Below are 19068 nucleotides of genomic sequence, written 5' to 3' on the forward strand. Positions count from 1 at the left end.
CATTACAAATAATTACTGTGCTCAATTAGAATCATATATTCATGAATTCATTATTTATCAATAACTACCTGTGGTAAGAGACATTTGCAAAGATAAAATACTCATGCAAATCAACACGAACAGATGAATATTTGCCATAGTTATTAATGAAAGGAAATAGTAACTATAAGCTCCAATTATCCCCCCATTTCATTCTTCAGATGGACAAATATATATGACAATATTGCACTCAGTTATTATTATAATATTTGGATTTCATAAATTTACAAATTGTGTAAATCTATTTTGTTATACCTGTTTATATATAATATCCTCAATTTTGCACTTGGCCTGCAAAACATAGAATATTTACTATCTTGTATTTTATGGAAAAAGTTTATTGACTCTTGGTTTACAGTAGAATTACCACACAATACAGAGAGCTAGTAAATGTGTAATTCCTGGTATGTGCATTTGTGTCACATATGCACATGCCCTTGCACAGAAGGTGCTGATTTATGCTCTTCTCTATTCCTTCATATCTCTGGCCAAAGTCCATATCAAAATTCAAGTTATTGGGAAAACTTACAAATAACCTCCATCCTTGCCTCTATAGATTCTCCTATAGATGTCTCCAGACAATGAGAAATCAGTGAAAATTCAACGGGAAGCCAGAACTACTATGCCCCCTACCCCAGCACACCACTGAGGTCCCACTTCAAGTATCAAAAAGGCCTAATTGAGAACTTGGGCTTCTACGCCAAGCAAGCAGTAAAGAGGCCATGCTCACCTACATTTACCTACCTAGCAGTGTCTGAATGAGCCAATTAAAACAGAAGGATTACATAAGATTCACAGTTCATCCTACAATCAATAATAAATCAAATGTAACAAAAACCAGGAAGATTCTAAACTAAGTGAAAAAAGACAATTGACAGGTGCCAAGACTAAAATGGTAGAGATGTCAGAATTATCTGGAAAAATTTAAAACCAGAGAAAAATAGACTGAAATAATAAACAAAGCCAAGAATCCATTAGACAGTAACAAAAAACCTAACTTTACCATTGTCTGAGTCTCAAAGGAAAAGAAAGAGTGCAGACCAGAAAAGCTAGTTGAAAAAATGATGGTTTGAAAACTTTCCAAATTTGGCAAAAGAATACAAACCTACAGATTCAAGAAACTGAAAAAAAACTCATAAGGATAAACTTAATGAAATCTGTAGCAAGAAAAATCATACACAAACTTCTGAAAACTAAAGAAAAAGAAAAATATTCTGGGAACAGTGAGAGATAAACTATAACAATAGGGGGAAAACAATTCAAATGACAGCAGATTTCTCATCAGAAACCAGGTAGGACAGAAAGATCACTTTTTCTAGTGATCAAATAAAAGCACTGTGAACTCACATGTTCTATCCAGGGAAAATATCCTCCAGAGATGAAGAAGATATTAAGACATTGTCAAGTAAAAGAATATTAAGAAAATCTGTCACCAGCACATCTACCTTAAAAAAGCTAGGTCTGAGAAAACAAGTCACAAATATCTAACAAGACTGTCAAAGAAAAAATGAGAAGACACAAATTGTCATCAGAAATGAAACAGTAGGTATACATATATCACTACATACTACAGATATCAAAACAGTAATAAAGGAATATTACCAAAAACTCTGTAAAGGATTAAGTTCAGAACCATAAAGACAATGAATCAACGCCTCAAAAAAAAAAAAAAAAAAAAGATTACCACAACTCATCCAAGATGAAACAGATAATTTGAATAGCCCTGTAGCTTGTAAGGAAATTGAATTTGTAATTTTACAATTCCCCAAAAAAAGAAATCTGCAGGCTTGGATGGCTTCACTGGAAAATCCCACCAAAAATTTAAAGAATTAATACCAATTCCACAGCATATTATCTAAAAGTAAGAGAAAGGAATACTTCCAAATTGATTATATGAAGCTACTACTACCCTGATGCAGAAACCAGATATGACAAAGGTACCAAAAAATAAAATAAAAAATTTTAAAAAAACAACATTTATTTCCCACGTGAATACAGACTCCAAAATCCTTAACAATATGTTAGCAAATCAAATTCAGCAATAGAAAAAAATAATTCTACACCAAGACTGAATGGGGTTCATTCAAGGGATGTAAGGCTGATTCAATATTTGAAGAACTACCAATGTAATCCAATATAAAAACAGACTAAAAAAGTACAATCACATGATTATATAATTGAAGCAGAAAAAAAACTATACAACATTCAACACCCCTCTATGATAAAAGATATCAAAAATGAAAATGAATAAAGGGAAATCCCTTAACTCGATAAACAGCATTTATAATAATCTTCATCTAACTTTTTTTTTAAAGATTTTATTTTTTTAAGGAATCTCTACACCCAACATGGAGCTCAAAATCCAAGATTAAGAGTTGCATGTTCTATCGATTAAGCCAGCCATGCACCCCCAGCTAACATCATTCTTAATGGTAAAAAGACTGAATGCTTTCCCTTAAAGTTCAGGGACAAAACAAAGAGGCTGGCTCTCATCACTCTTATTCAGTGAAATAATGGAATATTTAGCCAGTGCAAGAAGGCAATAAAGTAAAACGTATATAGAATTGGAAAGAAGGAAGTAAACTGTCCTTTATTGCATGCAGGTGTCAGGATTATTAACACAGAAAATTTACACAAATATCAAAGATACTTGATCTGATTAATGACTTCATTAATATTTACACAAATATCAAAGATATTTGAACTGATAAATGAGTTCATTAATATCTTGGGATATAAGATCAACATATAAAAATCCATTGATATTCTATATACTAGCCATGGAAAACATGAGAGATTCCTAACTCTGTGAGGCGAACAGAAGGTAGTGGAAGGGAAGACGGGCAGGGGGATGGGATAACGGGGTGACAGGCACTGAGGACGGCACTTGATGGGATGAACACTGGATGTTATACTACATGATGGCAAATCGAACTTCAATAAAAAAAATTAAAAATAAACATGAATCTTGAAATTTAAAAAATACCATTCACAACTGTACAAAAGAAAACAAAATCACACACATATATATCTACAAATCCTGTATATAAGACTTCTATACTGAAAATTACAAATTGCTGGTGAAAGAAATCTAAGATCTAATAAATGGAAAAACACACGTTGTTCACGGACTAAAAGACTAAACACAGTAAAGACACCAATTCTCCTCAAATTGATACATAGATTTAGCAGGCTTCCTATCCCAATCTCAGTGAGTTTTGTGTACACACAGACAATATTATTCAAAAATTCATATGGAAAAAAAATTCATATGGAAAGGCAAAGGAATTAGAATAGCCAAAAATATTTTTTAAAAGAACTAAATGGGAGAAATCATTCCTCTAAATTTCAAAACTTATATACAGTAATAACTGTTTGGTATTAACAAAAGGATAAACACATCTATCAATGAATCAGAATAGAGGACCCAGAAACAGACTAACACAAATATGCTCAAGTCGGAATTGACAAAAATGCAAAAGCAATTCAATGAAGAAAAGACAGACCTGTACGAATGGTGCTGGAGCAAGTGGACATCCATAGGCAAAAAGTAACTCAAAATGGATCATGGACTTAAATGTGAAATGTAAAACTATACAAATTTTAGAAAGAAAAAGTAACGAGAAAATCTTAGGGTCAGGCTAGGAATTCTTAAGGTTTAACACAAAAAGTACCATCCATAAAGGAAAATATAAACTATATTCCATCAAAATTAAGAACTTCTTCTATGTTGGGGTATCTGGTGACTTAATTGAGTAAGTGTCCGACTCTTGATTTCAGCTCAAGTCATGAGCTTAGGATTATGGGACCAAACCATGTGTTGGGCTCCACACCAGGCATGGAGTCTGCTTAAGAGTCTCTCTTTCTGGGGATCCCTGGGTGGCTCAGCAGTTTAGCGCCTGCCTTCGGCCCAGGGTGTGGTCCTGGAGTCCCAGGATCGAGTCCCACGTTGGGCTCCCTGCATGGAGCCTGCTTCTCCCTCTGCCTGTCTCTGTGTGTGTGTGTGTGTGTGTGTGTGTGTGTGTGTGTGTCTCATTAATAAATAAATAAAATCTTAAAAAAAAAAAAAAGATTCTTTCTCTCTCCCTATGCCCCTCCTCTTTTTTCTCCCCCTACCAAAACAAAACAAACAAAAACAAAAAACAAGAAAACTACTGTATGAAAAATCCTATTAGGAAGGAGAAAACAAAAATTATAAAAAGAAAGAAAATATTTGCAAACAACATATCCAGCAAAAGACTGGTATCTGAAATACATAAAGAACTCTCAAACTTCAACAGGAAAAAATGAAATATTTTAACAGTAAAATGGACACAAAACATGAAAAGACATTTCACACAAGAGGATACACATATGGAAAATGTGTTCAACATCTTTAGCCATTAGGAAATGTAATTTAAAACCATGAAAAGATGGTATTACACAATTATCAGAAAACTAGAATAAAAAATAATGACAAAAATGCTTGTGAGGTTGTAAAGGAACTGAGTCACTCCTACTTAGCTAATGGGAACATACAACTGTATAGCATTCAGTAATATGGTCTGGCAGTTACTTTAAGAACTAAGTATACAGCATTCTTATGCAACCTAGAAACTGCACTCCTGACCATTTATACTAGAGAAATAAAGACTGCTCACATCAAAACTTTTTTTTTTAAAGATTTTATTTATTCATTCATGAGAGACACACACACACACAGAGAGAGAGAGAGAGAGAGAGAGAGAGAGGCAGAGAGAGACAGAGGCAGAAGGAGAAGCAGGCTCCATGCAAGGAGCCCGACATGGGACTCGATCCCAGGACTCCAGATCATGCCCTGGGCCAAAGGCAGGCGCCAAACTGCTGAGCCACACAGGGATCCCCCTCACATCAAAACTTGTACTCAGAAGTTCACAGCAGCTTTGTTTCTATTTGGCCCAAACTGGAAAAAACTCAGAATTAGAAAAGCATCCCCTCAGTCATAGGCAATGCTGGGCCAGAGAGGCCTTACCATAGGGCTACAGATTTCTGGAATAGAGAAGGGGAGAATATAAATTCCCTAGGGCCTCCTTGATCCCACGAGGAAGTGGAATCATCATTGGGTATACCACCATGTTTCTCCTCCTCCTTTCTGAATCACTAGTAAGCAATTTCTTTTCCCACTGATAAGCAAAAGGTAAGGATGCCGACCAGGAATACAGACATACAGAGCAATAGAATTAAAGTACAGAAATAAACCCTGACAGTTAATGTCAATTAATCTTAAATAAAGGTACCAAGACAGTTCAATAGAGAAAAGAATCTTTTCAACAGATGTTAATATGACAACTGGATGTCCACAAGCAAAAAGGCAGATTACTACCTTACACTACACACAAAAATTAACTCAAAATGGTTAAAAAAAAACTTAACATGGGAACCTAAAACTAAAAAACTCTTGAAAAATAACACAAAAGTATATCTTTGCGACTTTGGATTAGGTAATGGTTTCTTAGACATATCCAAAAGCAACAAAAGAATAGATAAATTAGATATCTCAAAAATCTTAAAAATTTCATGCTTTGTATAACACCAAGAAAGTAAAAGTACAAATGCAGAGAATGTGAGACAATATCTGGAAGTCATATATCTTATAAAGTAATATCCAGAAAATATAATCTTACAATTCAACAATAAAAAGACAACCCAAATGATGTATGAAATTGCTGAATCTCTCTACTGTACAATTGAAACTAATACAACACTGTATGTTAACTAAACTAGAATTCAAAACAAAAAGGTTAAAAAGACAACACAATTAAACAATGACTAAAGGATGATGAGCCAGTTATACATGAAAACATGCCCATCATCATCAAGAAAATGAAAATCACAACTACAATAAAATAAAATTGTAGAGCAATTAGAATGACTACAATTAAAAAATCAGATAAGTGTCCATGAGAATGTGGAGAATCTGGAATCCTCATACATTGCTGGTGGAAATCTCAAATCATGCAGCCATTTTGGAAAACAAATTAGTAGTGCCTCAGAAAGTTAGTATCACCATATAACCCAGTAATTACACACCCAGGTATACACTCAACAGAAATGAAAATATATTTGCATATGTATATGCAAAAACATCTATGCAAATATTCATAGCAGTATTATTCAAAATGACCAAAAAGTAGAAATAATTTCACTCAACTGATGAATGAATAAACAAAGTATGATATATGACATAAAATACATAAATTATTATTTAGCAATAAAATAAATGATACATGATAAATGATAAATGATACAACATGGATTATACTAAGTGAAAGAAGTCAACGCAGAAAGGCCACATATTATATTGATTCCTTTATATGCAAAGTCCGGCGTAGGCAAATATACAAAGACAGAATGTAGATGAAGAATTGACTATGGCTTAAGAAGAGGAGGGGAAATAGGGGATACTGTTAATGAGTACAAAGTTTTTCTTCTGAGTGTAAAAATAATCTAAAATTGATAGTGGTAATGGTACAGTAACTTTGTTATCTACTCAACACTGAATATACTAAAGACTACTGTATGTACTAAAATGCACCCTAAATGAATTTTATGATGTGTAAATTATACATCAATAAAGCTGTTAAAATACAAAGATGAATTCCTTTATACCCCGGGAATCAGAAGTTCTATAAAGATATTTCAAAATCCAGAGGCAATAAAAGATCAATATATTCAACTAGTTTTATTTTTTTTAATTATTTATTTATTTATTTATTTATTTATTTATTTATGATAGTCACAGAGAGGGGGGGGGGGGGCAGGCAGAGACACAGGCTGAGGGAGAAGCAGGCTCCATGCACCGGGAGCCCGACGTGGGATTCGATCCCGGGTCTCCAGGATCGCGCCCTGGGCCAAAGGCAGGCGCTAAACCGCTGCGCCACCCAGGGATCCCCTATTCAACTAGTTTTAAAAAGAAACAAAAAGACAGAAATCCTTGGGTGGCTCAGCATTTTGGCACCTGCCTTAGGCCCAGGACGTGGTTGAGTCCCACGTTGGGCTCCCCCCACAGGGAGCCTGATTCTCCCTCTGCCCCTCTGCCTCTCTGCCTCTCTCTCTCTCTCTCTCTCTCTCTCTGTGTGTGTGTGTTTCTCATGAATAAATAAGTAAAATCTTAAAAAAAAAAAAAAAACTTTTGTGAAGCTAAAGTATTCCAGGAACTGATAAAAAAGAAAAAAAAGAAAAAAGAAATCAGAAAAAACTATTTTAAATAGATTCTAGATTAAGTGCTAATATCCCTGTTTCAATTACCCTTAAAAATCAAAAAGAAAAAAAAATAAAACATGACCAGGTGTTTTTTTTTTTAAAGATTTTTATTTATTTATCATGAGACACAGAGAGAGGCAGAGACACAGGCAGAGGGTGAAGCAGGCTCCATGCGGGGACCCCGATGTGGGACTCAATCCCTGCACTCCAGGATCATGCCCCAAACCGAAGGCAGACCCCGCTCAGGCGTCCTGACCAGAGTGTTTAGAATAAGATATTCAATACCACCTTAATATATGAAATAATGTTTAACTTCACTTAAAAAAGATGATGCAAATTAAAGCTAAATTGGGATACTGCCATTCATCTAACATTATTATTATTATTATTATTAATAATTGGGATACTGCCATTCATCTAACATTATTATTATTATATTATGCTTGGCAATGTTACTTTGCTCCATAGGCTGTAAGAATGAATTTACTCTCCTACACTGCAGGTGAGAATACAGAACGTTACAATTCTTATGATGGAGGATTTAACCATATATAACAAGAGTTTATGAGGATCTGTCATTTGATTCAATAACCCTGCTCTGGGAAAGCACAAAAAAGATATACTTCCAACAATAGAAAAACATATATATGTATATATATGTTTTAAATAAGTAAATATATATTCACTTATACGTCTTAAATATATATTCACTTATTTAAAAATGCAAAATACTGCACATATAAAACACTGGTTAAATTAATTGTGATAATTCCACACAACAGAATATTATGCAGCTGTAAAATACATGAAAGTTCTCCATAAAGTGATCAGAGTGATTTCCAGGAAATAGTAATATGTGAAATAAGCAAGCTGCAAAAGGTTATTGATGCTACTTTCAAATAAAAAGAAAGGTAAGTATAGATAATGCCTAAGAATCTGTTTACTCCTGAGAAAAAGAAACATATGAAAGATTAACCAAAAAATGAAATTGGATCCCTACACAGAATGTAAAATAACAGGGTAGAATTGATAGGGAAAAGACTGAGAGGTCTCTAAGTGTAATTTTAGATATAGTCTTAGTATTTGAACCATTTTAATGTTGTATATTCAAAACATTATATCAAATGATGATGAAAAGATAAGAATACAGACACTAAGCTAGCCATAACTCAAATTAATAGCCTACCAGTACAAAACAAAAGAAAAAAGTGAGAGCCAGGAGTCTCTGTGAAGAATGGAGATGCAAATATAGAAGAAGTAACAAAAGAAAAACCATGTGACTCTGAACTGTATTTTAGGTTTCAGTATGAATTCATGATTTTCATAATTTTTAATTTTCTTTTTACTGTGTCTACTGAAAATGCCAAGGGCTCTATGCTCAGTAAAAATGACATCTAGTACCCTGAAGAAATGTCTAATTCCAGGCCTATGGCAGAAAAACAAGTGAAACCAAAATATCACCTTGTGAGATAAAGATTAAAAATGCTCAAACACAATAAAGAACATATCAAAATGATACAGAAGTCAACCTGAAGGACCACTGTGCACTAATTTTGAATAATTTAAAAATCAGAATAAACAATGATATAACAATTATGAAACCTGTAATTTAAAAAAAGAAACACTCATGACTAAACACAGATAAAGGAGAAATGGGGCAAAACAAAAATTTCTTCCTTATAGAGGAATGTTAACAATAACTGTAGAAACAATAATAGAATTAGAAAATTATCAGTTACCAACCTTCAAAGTAAAAACTGATACAGGAAGTAATTGTAAATGGATGATAAAACACTGGATGAAAGGTTGTAAAGGAACTGACATTAAAACATTACCCCAGAAATAATTCATGAATAATTTGAAATGGAATGAGATAAGATATCTGCAAATGACAACATGATAAAGGTTTAGTATCTAAAATCTATGAAGAATTCATCAAACTCAACAACCAAAAAACAAATAATTCAGTTAAGAAATGGGCAGAAGACATGAATAGTAATTTTTCCAAAGACATACAGATGGCTAATAGACTGGAAAAGACGTTCAACATCACTTATCACCAGGAAAATACAAAATAAAACTACAATGAGATATCACCACACACCTGTCAGAATGGTTAAAACTATCAAGATAAGAAACAACAGATGTTGGCAAGGATTCAGGGAAAGGAGAACCCTCTTACACTGCTGGTGGGAATTGTAAACTGGTACAGCCATTCTAGACCACAGTATGCAGGTCCCTCAAGTTAAATATAGAACTAATCTAAGATCAGGCAATTGCACTACAAGGTATTTACCCAAAGGATATAAAAATACTAATTTGAAAAGTCACATGTACCTCAATGTTTAGCACAGCATATGGGAACAGCCCAAATGTCCATCAGCTTATAAATGAATAAAGATGTGGTATATAAACACAATAGAATATTACTTAGCCATCAAAACGAATGAAATCTTGCCATTTGCAACAACAGGAAGGGAGCTAGAGTATACTATGCTGAACGAAGTCAGTCAGTCAGTCAAAGAAATACAAATATCATATGATTTAATTCACATGTGGAATTCGAGAAACCAAACAGATGAACATTGGGGAAAATGATAGAGAAAGAGGAAAACCATAAAACAGATTCTTAACAATAGAGAAAAAACAGAGGGTTGCTGGAGAAGAGGCAGGCAGTGGGTGGATTAAATGGGTGATGGGTATTAAGGAGGGCATTTGTGATGAGTACTGAGTGTTATATGAGGCACCACTAAATTCAACTCCTGAAATTAATATTCTACTATATGCTAAATAGCTGAAATTTATTTTTTTTAAAGATTTTATTTACTTATTCATGAGAGACAGAGAGAGAGAGAGAGAGAGGCGCAGAGATACAGGCAGAGGGAGAAGTAGGCTCCATGCAGGGAGCCCGATATGGGACTCGATCCCGGGACTCCAGGATCACGCCCTGAGCTGAAGGCAGGCGACAAACCGCTGAGCCATCCATGGATCCCTGAAATTTAAATAAAAACTTGGAAAAAAGGGGAAAAAAGAAGTCAGAGAAAGCCAAAGGCCATCTAATTTCATTATACGTAGAATTTAAAAAAACAAAACAAAGAAACAAAACAGACGCTTAAACACAGAGAACAAACTGGTGGTTGCCAGAGGGAAGTTGGCTGGGGAGTAGATGAACTAGATAAAGGGGATTAAGAGGTACAAACTTCCAGTTATAAAATAAATAAGTCACAGAGTTGAACAGTACAGCATAGGGAATATAGTCAATAATATTGCAATAATGTTGTATAGTGGCAGATGATAACTACACTTACTGCGGTGATCACTTGGGTTATGTACTAAACAGTCAAATTAATGTTTTATTCCTAAAACTAAGGTAACATTGTATGCAAATTATACCTCAATAATAAAAAAAAAAGAGGAGGAACTGTTCTATTTTAAAGGAGACTAAAGAATTTGACAACTAAAAGAATATATGGCCTTTCATTAAATCTTGGATTAAAAATAATAATGGTAATAATGAGTCATAGGTCTAAATAGAAAGGCCTGTGATGTTATGAGCACTGGGTGTTATACTATATGCTGGCAAACTGAATTTAAATAAAGAAAGAAAACCATAAACGATTTTAATCATTTTAAACCATTTTAACCATGTTAAAATGTCTTTGCAACTTTAAGGTAACCATTGTAGAAGGGACACAAAAAAGTATAGTTGTAAAAGAAAAAAGTTCATAAAACAGACAACCAAAAATTTAACACTGCGCTTCAAAAGAATACTATGAAGGCAAATCACAAATCAGGAGAAAATATTTGCAAATCATATATCTGATAAAGGACAAGTATCTAGAATATAAAAGGAACTCATAAATAAAAGAACTAAGTAAAAAATATGAGTATATACTTCACAAATGAAGCTACACAAACAACCAATAAGTCCATGGGGAGGAGGAGAAGAGACACATGATGGGTCAACATCATTAATCATCAGAGAAATACAAATTAAAACTATAATTCAATACTACCACAAACCAAACAAAATGGCTAAAATAAAGAAGACTGGTAAAACCAAATGCTGACCAGTTTGCAAAACAACTAGAACACGCATACCTTGTTGGTAAGTGTATAAAATGGTAAAGCCAAGCTTTGTGCAATGGCAGTATCATAGCCAATGAGGTTTATCTGAGACACAATTATTGCTATTGAAAATTTCTCCCAATGGTAAAGCCATTTTGCAAAAGGATTATTATAAAACTGAACATGTGTACAGTAATTCTACTCATAAGTATTAACCCAAAAGAAATCAAAGTATATGGCCAAGAAAGCATGTATAAAAATTTCTATAATACTTTTATTCATAATAAACCAAACTAAAGTCCAGGCGGTCCATCAATAAGAGAAAGGGTTAGGGGTGCCTGGGTGGCTCAGTCGGTTAAGCAACCGACTCTTGATTTCAGCTCAGGTCATGATCTCAGAGTTCTGATATCGAGCCCCACGTTGGGCTCCATGCTGGGTGTGGAGACTGCTTAGAATTCTTTCCCTCTCCTTTTCCCTCTGTACTACCTGCTCACTCTTGCTCACTATCTCTAAAAGAAAAAATTTTTAAAGAAGATAATTGATTAAAAACTGTGCTGTAGTCTATAATGGAAACACCATTCAACAATAAAAGAAAGGATACATGGAACATTAATGAATTTTAAAGACATTAAGCTGAGTGAGAAAAGTCTTGCCCAAAAGAGTACATACGGTCTGAGTCCATTTATATGAAGTTATACTTTCATAAAACCAGTAAAAGGTGAAAAAAATCACAATAATGGTTGACTTCAAGGGGTAAGAGCAGGGACTAACTGAGAAAAAGGAATGAAGGAAGCTTTCAGGGGTGATAATAATGTTTCTTAAAAGGAAAGGAGTTAGATTACATAGATGAATGCATTTCTCAAAACTCATCAAATGATATGTTTCAATTTTTGTACTTCACTATTTGTAAAATTTATCTCCGAAAATACCAAAACTTGAAACAAATCTTAAAATTATAATTAAAGATATACATGCCTAAGGTATTAGGTCTAAGTCAACTGATATCTGCAAATTCAAAATATGTAAGTAAGATGAATTGACGGATACAGAAAAGGACAGATGGACAAATTGAAAAGTACATAAAAATAAGGGACTTTTGGCACTATTAGTAAAGTAAATACAAGCTGACCAACTTAAACAAATTGTGGTATATTCACACAATGGAATACTAAAACATGAAGAATATGAATGAACCTGGCAAAAGAAAGTTGAGTGAAAGCAGCCAGACACAATAACACCGTATGAGTCTATTTATATAAAATTCAAAAACAAACAACAAACAATAAAATTTCCTGTTAGAAGTCAGGATAGCAGTATGTCTTAGAGTAGGGGAGAAACTGGATGGGACATAAGAGGATATATGAATTTAATTTTCTACTTCATAATCTAAATACTGATTACAGGGAAACCTAGGTGGCTCAGCAGTTTAGCGCCTGCTTTCCGCCCTGGGAGTGATCCTGGAGTCCCAGGATCCAGTCCCGCTTCGGGCTCCATGCATGGAGCCTGCTTCTCCCTCTGCCTGTGTCTCTGCCTCTCAATCTCTATGTCTCTCATGAATGAATAAATAAAATCTTTAAAATAAATAAATAAATACTGGTTACAACGGTGTCCTTTGTGAAAATTCGCTGGACAAAATTCATAAACTGTATATACATTGCCATGTTTTATAATACTTCAAAAAACAACTTTACTCTTTCTTAGGCAAAACTGTCTCTTTTCAGGTCAAATATGTCTGCATGTATTTAGAAATATTCAAGGGGCACTTGGTTGGCTCAGTTGATTAAGCGTCCAACTCGTGGTTTCGGCTCAGGTCATGATCTCAGGGTCTTGGGATGCAGCACCACATCAGGCTCCATGCACAGTGGGGAGTCTATGGAGACTCTCTCTCCCTTGTCAACTCCTTCTACCCCTCTGCCTGCTCTCTCTCTCAAATAAATATTTTTTAAAATTTAAAAAAATTCAAATCTTTCTCAAGAAAAACCTCTGCTGCTCATCTTACAAAAGCATAATAGTAAAAGTGATAAAAAATTTACATGTTTTTTATAAATCCATAATTAGGGGGTCTGGTTGGCTCAGCAGCTGAGCGTCTGCCTTCGGCTTGGGGGGTGGGGAGATGTCAGGATCCAGGATCAAGTCCCACATCAGGTTCCCTGCAAGAAGCCTGCTTCTCCCTCTGCCAATGTCTCTGCCCCTCTCTCTGTGTATCTCTCATGAATAAATAAATATATCTTTTTTAAAAATCCATACTTAATATAAAAAATAGATAGTGAAAGGGAATAAAGGAGAAAGGAGAGAAAATGAGTGGGAAATAACAGAGAGGGTGACAGAACATGAGAGACTCCTAACTCTGGGAAATGAACAAGAGGTGGTGGATAGGGAGGTGGGCAGGGGTTGGGGTGACTGGGTGATGGGGACTGAGGGGGGCACTTGATGGGATGCGCACTGGGTGTTATGCTATATGTTGGCAAATTGAACTCCACTAAAAAGAAATTTTAAAAAATGCATACCTAAATTTACTCTTTATTAGGCTTTATAAAATGTTTCATATTAAATATTACTCATAAACTTTTTTTGAGAAGTTTGACTCTCCTAAAAAACTGATGTGATTCTTTTGATCAGATAATGAGATCTACAGAACATATTTTTTGTCCCCACTTTGTCTTGGTTTCCAGAGATAAGTCTAGTACTCACTTGCACTAAAGTTTACTGGGTGCCTCTCATAATAACTATCCTGTGTTTATGTGTGTGTGTGTTAATCTGCTTATAATTTGCAGAATTTAATAGATTATAATTTATAATAAAAAAATAAATAAAAAGCTCCACCTACTGTCAGTTCACATAGAAAAGAAACCAGTCCAAGACTTCTGAATACAAACAAAACAAAACAAAACCTAACTTGCAAAACATTTTAAGCAGTTAGGAGCTTTCTCAAATAGGTACTGAAGGCTCAGCAAGAATTCACCTCCATCTCTTCTTAAAGACAAATCTCACAGATATCAAGCAATAGAGTAAAATGATCAATCACAAGAAGATCCTCTGAGAAAATGTCCCAGTTATACACTATATTCTAAAAACTTAAGAGTCATATTTGCTGTAATCAACTTAAGAGTGTAGCAAGGTACAATGTTCTCTAAATCATAATGTGCATCAGAAACATGTAGGGAGTTTTATTTTTTTTTAAATACTAGAACTTCCACAAAGTTTCTTTGAATATCATGCATGTCATTATTGCATATTTTCAAGAATATTATAATTCTGTTTTTCAACATTTTATGAATATGTGGCTTTTCTTAAATATCTCTCCCCCAAAAAGGATCTCTCCCCATCATCAGTATGGATTCCTTTAAGTAAAAGTCGCTGAAACATGCAAATCCCAAATCATCTTCGAAGGAGCTCTGTTTCTCCAATTCATTTTGTACTGAATAATGTAAACTTCAACCCACTCCAAAAGAGTCTCTGAAGGTCCAGAGTTAAAAACTCTCCTCTCTTCATTATTTCGTCATTTACAACTATTTGCAATCATGAATTCCTCTCTAAGACCCAATAACATTTGGGTTATCTCCTTCCAAGAACAACTGATTGATATACAGAACATTAAATCATGAATATTAACCTTTTTTTTAAATTTTTATTTATTTATGATAGTCACAGAGAGAGAGAAGAGAGAGAGAGAGAGAGAGAGGCAGAGACATAGGCAGAGGGAGAAGCAGGATCCATGCACCGGGAGCCCAACGTGGGATTCGATCCCAGGTCTCCAGGATCACGCCCTGGGCCAAAGGCAGGCACTAAACCGCTGCGCCACACAGGGATGCCGATTCTTAACCTTCTGGTATCACATTATCAACAGTTTCAATGTAACAGAATTGAGAAATACAAGTAACAGCAAATTCATTCAGATTTACAAGTTGACTACCATTCCAAATTATCTTAAATCAAGCTACCAATCTCTTAAAGATATTTAGTTTTTTTTTTAATTCATTTATTGATTGTGTGGGTGGCTCAGCAGGTTAAACATCTGTCTTCAACCCAGATCATGATCTCAGCGTCCTGAGATCAAGCCTGACATTGGGCTCCCAGCTCAGTGGGGGGAGTCTGCTTCTCCTTCTGCCCCTCCCCCCGCTCATGCATTCTCGCTCGCACTCTCCAAAATACATAAAAAAATCTTCACGTATTCATTTAATATACAAATAAATATTTCATAAAATATTTTGACTCCACTATACATCCACCAATATTTGGTTTCTTGTAAAAATTTAAAGATCCTTTATAGAACAGAAGAAGCACATCTATCAGAACCAGGTGTACATTTACTGCACAGTTTATAATCTTTCAAAAAATACTTAAATTTTATTTTAATTATACTGTGAAGCTTTGGAGGGTTAACATGTTTTGATTCACATTTATTCATTTTCTTAATTCTTAAATTTTTATTTAAAATGTGAATATGTGTTTTTATTACAAAGTATGTATTTACATTGCTGTGCAATGAATCACAGAAAACTTTTCATTTTCGCAAAACTGAATCTCTATGTCCATTAAGCAACAATTCCTCATTTTTCTCTGCCCTTATCCTCGGGCATCCACCATTTTCTACCTTTCTATGAGATTTTGACTACTCTACGAATCTCATATAAGTGGATTAATACTGGACTTTTTGACTTGCTTGTTTATTTAGCATAATAATGTCCTAAAGGTTCATCTATGCTATAATGTGCTAGAATTTCCTTCCTTTTCAAACAGAATAAAAAGCCCACTGTATGTATATAACATATTTTCTTTATAGATTCATCTGCTGGTGAACATCTGGGCTGATTCCACCTACAGGCCAATGGAAATAATGCTGCACTTTTTAAAAAAAGATTTGTGGGATGCCTGGGTGGATTACTGATTGACCGTCTGCCTTTGGCTCAGGATATGATCCTAGAGTCCTGGGATCAAGTCACAGATCAGACTCCCTGCACAGAGCCTGATTCTCCCTCTGCCTATGTCTCTGCCTCTCTCTCTCTCTCTCTCTCTCTCTCTCTCTCTGTATCTCTCATGAATAAATAATTTTTTTTCAAAACCAGGTCTTTTATTTTTTTTAATAAATTAATTTTTATTGGTGTTCAATTTACCAACATACAGAATAACACCCAGTGCTCATCCTGTCAAGTGTCCCCCTCAGTGCCCATCACCCATTCACCCCCACCCCCTGCCCTCCTCCCCTTCCACCACCCCTAGTTCATTTCCCAGAGTTAGGAGTCTTTATGTTCTGTCTCCCTTTCTGATATTTCCCACACATTTCTTCTCCCTTCCCTTATATTCCCTTTCACTATTATTCATATAAATAATTTTTAAAAATGATTTGTTTTATTTAAAACAGAGAATGAGAAAGAGAGCATGAGTGCAGGGGGAGGGGCAGAGGAAGAGAGAATCTCAAACATGGTCAACAAAGCCTAATGTAGGCTAGGTCTCAAGACCCTGAAAACAGGATCTGAGCTGAAATCAAGACGAACATACTTAACTGAATGAGCGACTCACATGCAGTAGAATAACGCTGCTTTGAACACAGATGTGTACATATTTCTTCAAGACCCTACTTTCAATTTCTTTGGATATGCATTCAGAAGTCGAATTGCTGGTCATACGGTAAATCTATTTCTAATATTTTGAGGAATTGGCGTATCATATTCCACAGAGGCTACACCATTTAGCATTACCAACAGCACTGCATTAGGATTCCAATTTCTCCACCTCCTCACCAACACCTGTCATTATCTGGGGTTTGGGATTTTGTAAAACAACGATCGCAGTGAGTGGGAGGGATTATGTCACCATGATTTGATTCCCATTTTACAAATGGAAATATTAAGAATCTCTTCAAATGTCTGTGGGCCAACTGTATTTCTTTTTTGAACAAATGTCTATTCAAGTTCTTTACTTTTTTTATCATCGAATTACTAGATCTTTTGTGCTGGAGTTTTAGTCATTCATAACTAAATAATAACTCTTTTCATAATTTGATTTTAATTATATGTAAGCATTGGATTTTTTTCCTGAACCATATGAAAAGTAACCTGGAGCAATGGAAACAAACTGCATCTTAAGGCAGGTGGTCTCTTTTCAAATCACAGTGATAGGCAAATATCTAGATTGATATTGTACAAGCATCCTAACTACTTAGGCATGAGGATCATCATCTATACAATGGGGACAATTATATATATCCTATCAGAACTCATAGGCTTGCCCTGAATATCAAACAAAATATGTTAATTATAAAAAGATAAAATAAAGTTGTATAAATAAGTGCTGCACACAAATCAGTTTAAAAAGCTTCAAAAATTGTTAAATGAAGATATACCATCCTGGGACTTCCAGGGAAGATGAAAGAATAGAGGGACCCTAACTCACCTTGTCATACAGATAAAACTAGGTAATATTTATACCATGGCAAAATATCCAGAAAAGGACCCAAAGACTACTAAATAAACTCCACAACTAAGTATAAAGAAGAGAACACACAGACAGCAATAATAATTGCAGGGAAGCAAAACCCCACAGATCTGTCAACAGATGGAGGGAATCATGGATATGAAGAAAAAAACAGAAAGCACACTAAACAGCCTACAAAGGTAAATGAAATCACACCATCTTTTGGCTTGAAACAAAGAGGGTCCAAATTTCATGAGTGCTTACTACAAAGCAGGACTTAAAGCCGGGAACTTTAAAAATCAGCTGGCTCCACTCTAAGAGTGCATGAAGACCCTTAGAAAAAGAGTAGAGTGTGTCAGTGAGGTCCTTAACAAATGTAAAAAAAAGAACCAATCAGACGAAGAACACAATAAGGGACATTTAGAATACACAAAATGGAATAAATGGCAGGCTGGAAGAAGCAGAAGAATGAATTAATGAACTAGAAGACAGAGTAATGGAAAGTAATTAATAAGTGAGGGGGGAAAATAAGCAAAACTGAATAGATTTAGGGAACTCAGTGACTCCATCAGATGTAATACGTGTCACTTTATAGGGATCCCAGAAGAAGGAGAGAGAGAGGAGGCAGAAAACTTATTTGAAGAAATAATAGCTGAACTTTCCTAATCTGGAGAAGGAAACAGATATCCTAATGCAGGAGGCACAGAGGTTCCCCCAACAAAATCAACCCAAGAAGGTCCACACCAAGACACATGGTAATCAAAATGGCAAAAAAGTAGTTCTAAAGAAAAAAAAATTAAATCAGCAAGAGAAGACCATTACATATAAGGGAAACTCTATAAAGCTATCGGTGGATTTTTAAGCTGACTTTTCAGGCCAGAAGAGGATGGCATGATATATTCAAACCGCTGAAAGGATACTCTATCCAGCAAGGCTGTCATTCAGAATAAAAGGAGCAATAAAGAGTTTCTCAGGCAAACAAAACCTAAAGGAGTTCATGACCACCAAGACAGCCCTACAAGAAAAGTTAAAAGGGAGTCTTTGAGTGGAAAGGAAAGACCATTAGTGAGAGTAAGAGAATGAAAAAAGACAAAAGCAGTCAAAATATGTATTTCTGTAAGAGACTGGTCAAGGGATTCCTCCCCAATCCTTCTCCCCCAAAAGGATGTAAAATATGACACCCATACACCTAAAATGTTGAGGGGAGAGGCGTAAAGAAAGGGTTTGATTTTAAGCGACCACCAACTTAATGCGGACTGCTATATGCAGAAGATGTTATATACAAACCTGATGGTGAGTACAAATCAAACAGCACTAGTGGATATG

The 19068-nt window shown here is 35.0% G+C and overlaps 1 protein-coding gene and 1 pseudogene across 5 annotated transcripts in view; one reads left to right on the forward strand and one right to left on the reverse strand.

The window, feature by feature from the left end:
• The window catches only part of GPHN (gephyrin), a 636471-nt gene that overhangs the window by 484402 nt on the left and 133001 nt on the right, over positions 1-19068 (reverse strand). The gene's annotated exons all lie outside the window — the stretch shown is intronic.
• Positions 11394-11522, forward strand: LOC129496508 (U4 spliceosomal RNA; annotated as a pseudogene).

Source organism: Nyctereutes procyonoides, unplaced genomic scaffold, assembly GCF_905146905.1.
Source record: "Nyctereutes procyonoides isolate TBG_1078 unplaced genomic scaffold, NYPRO_anot_genome, whole genome shotgun sequence".
Lineage (NCBI taxonomy): Eukaryota > Metazoa > Chordata > Mammalia > Carnivora > Canidae > Nyctereutes > Nyctereutes procyonoides.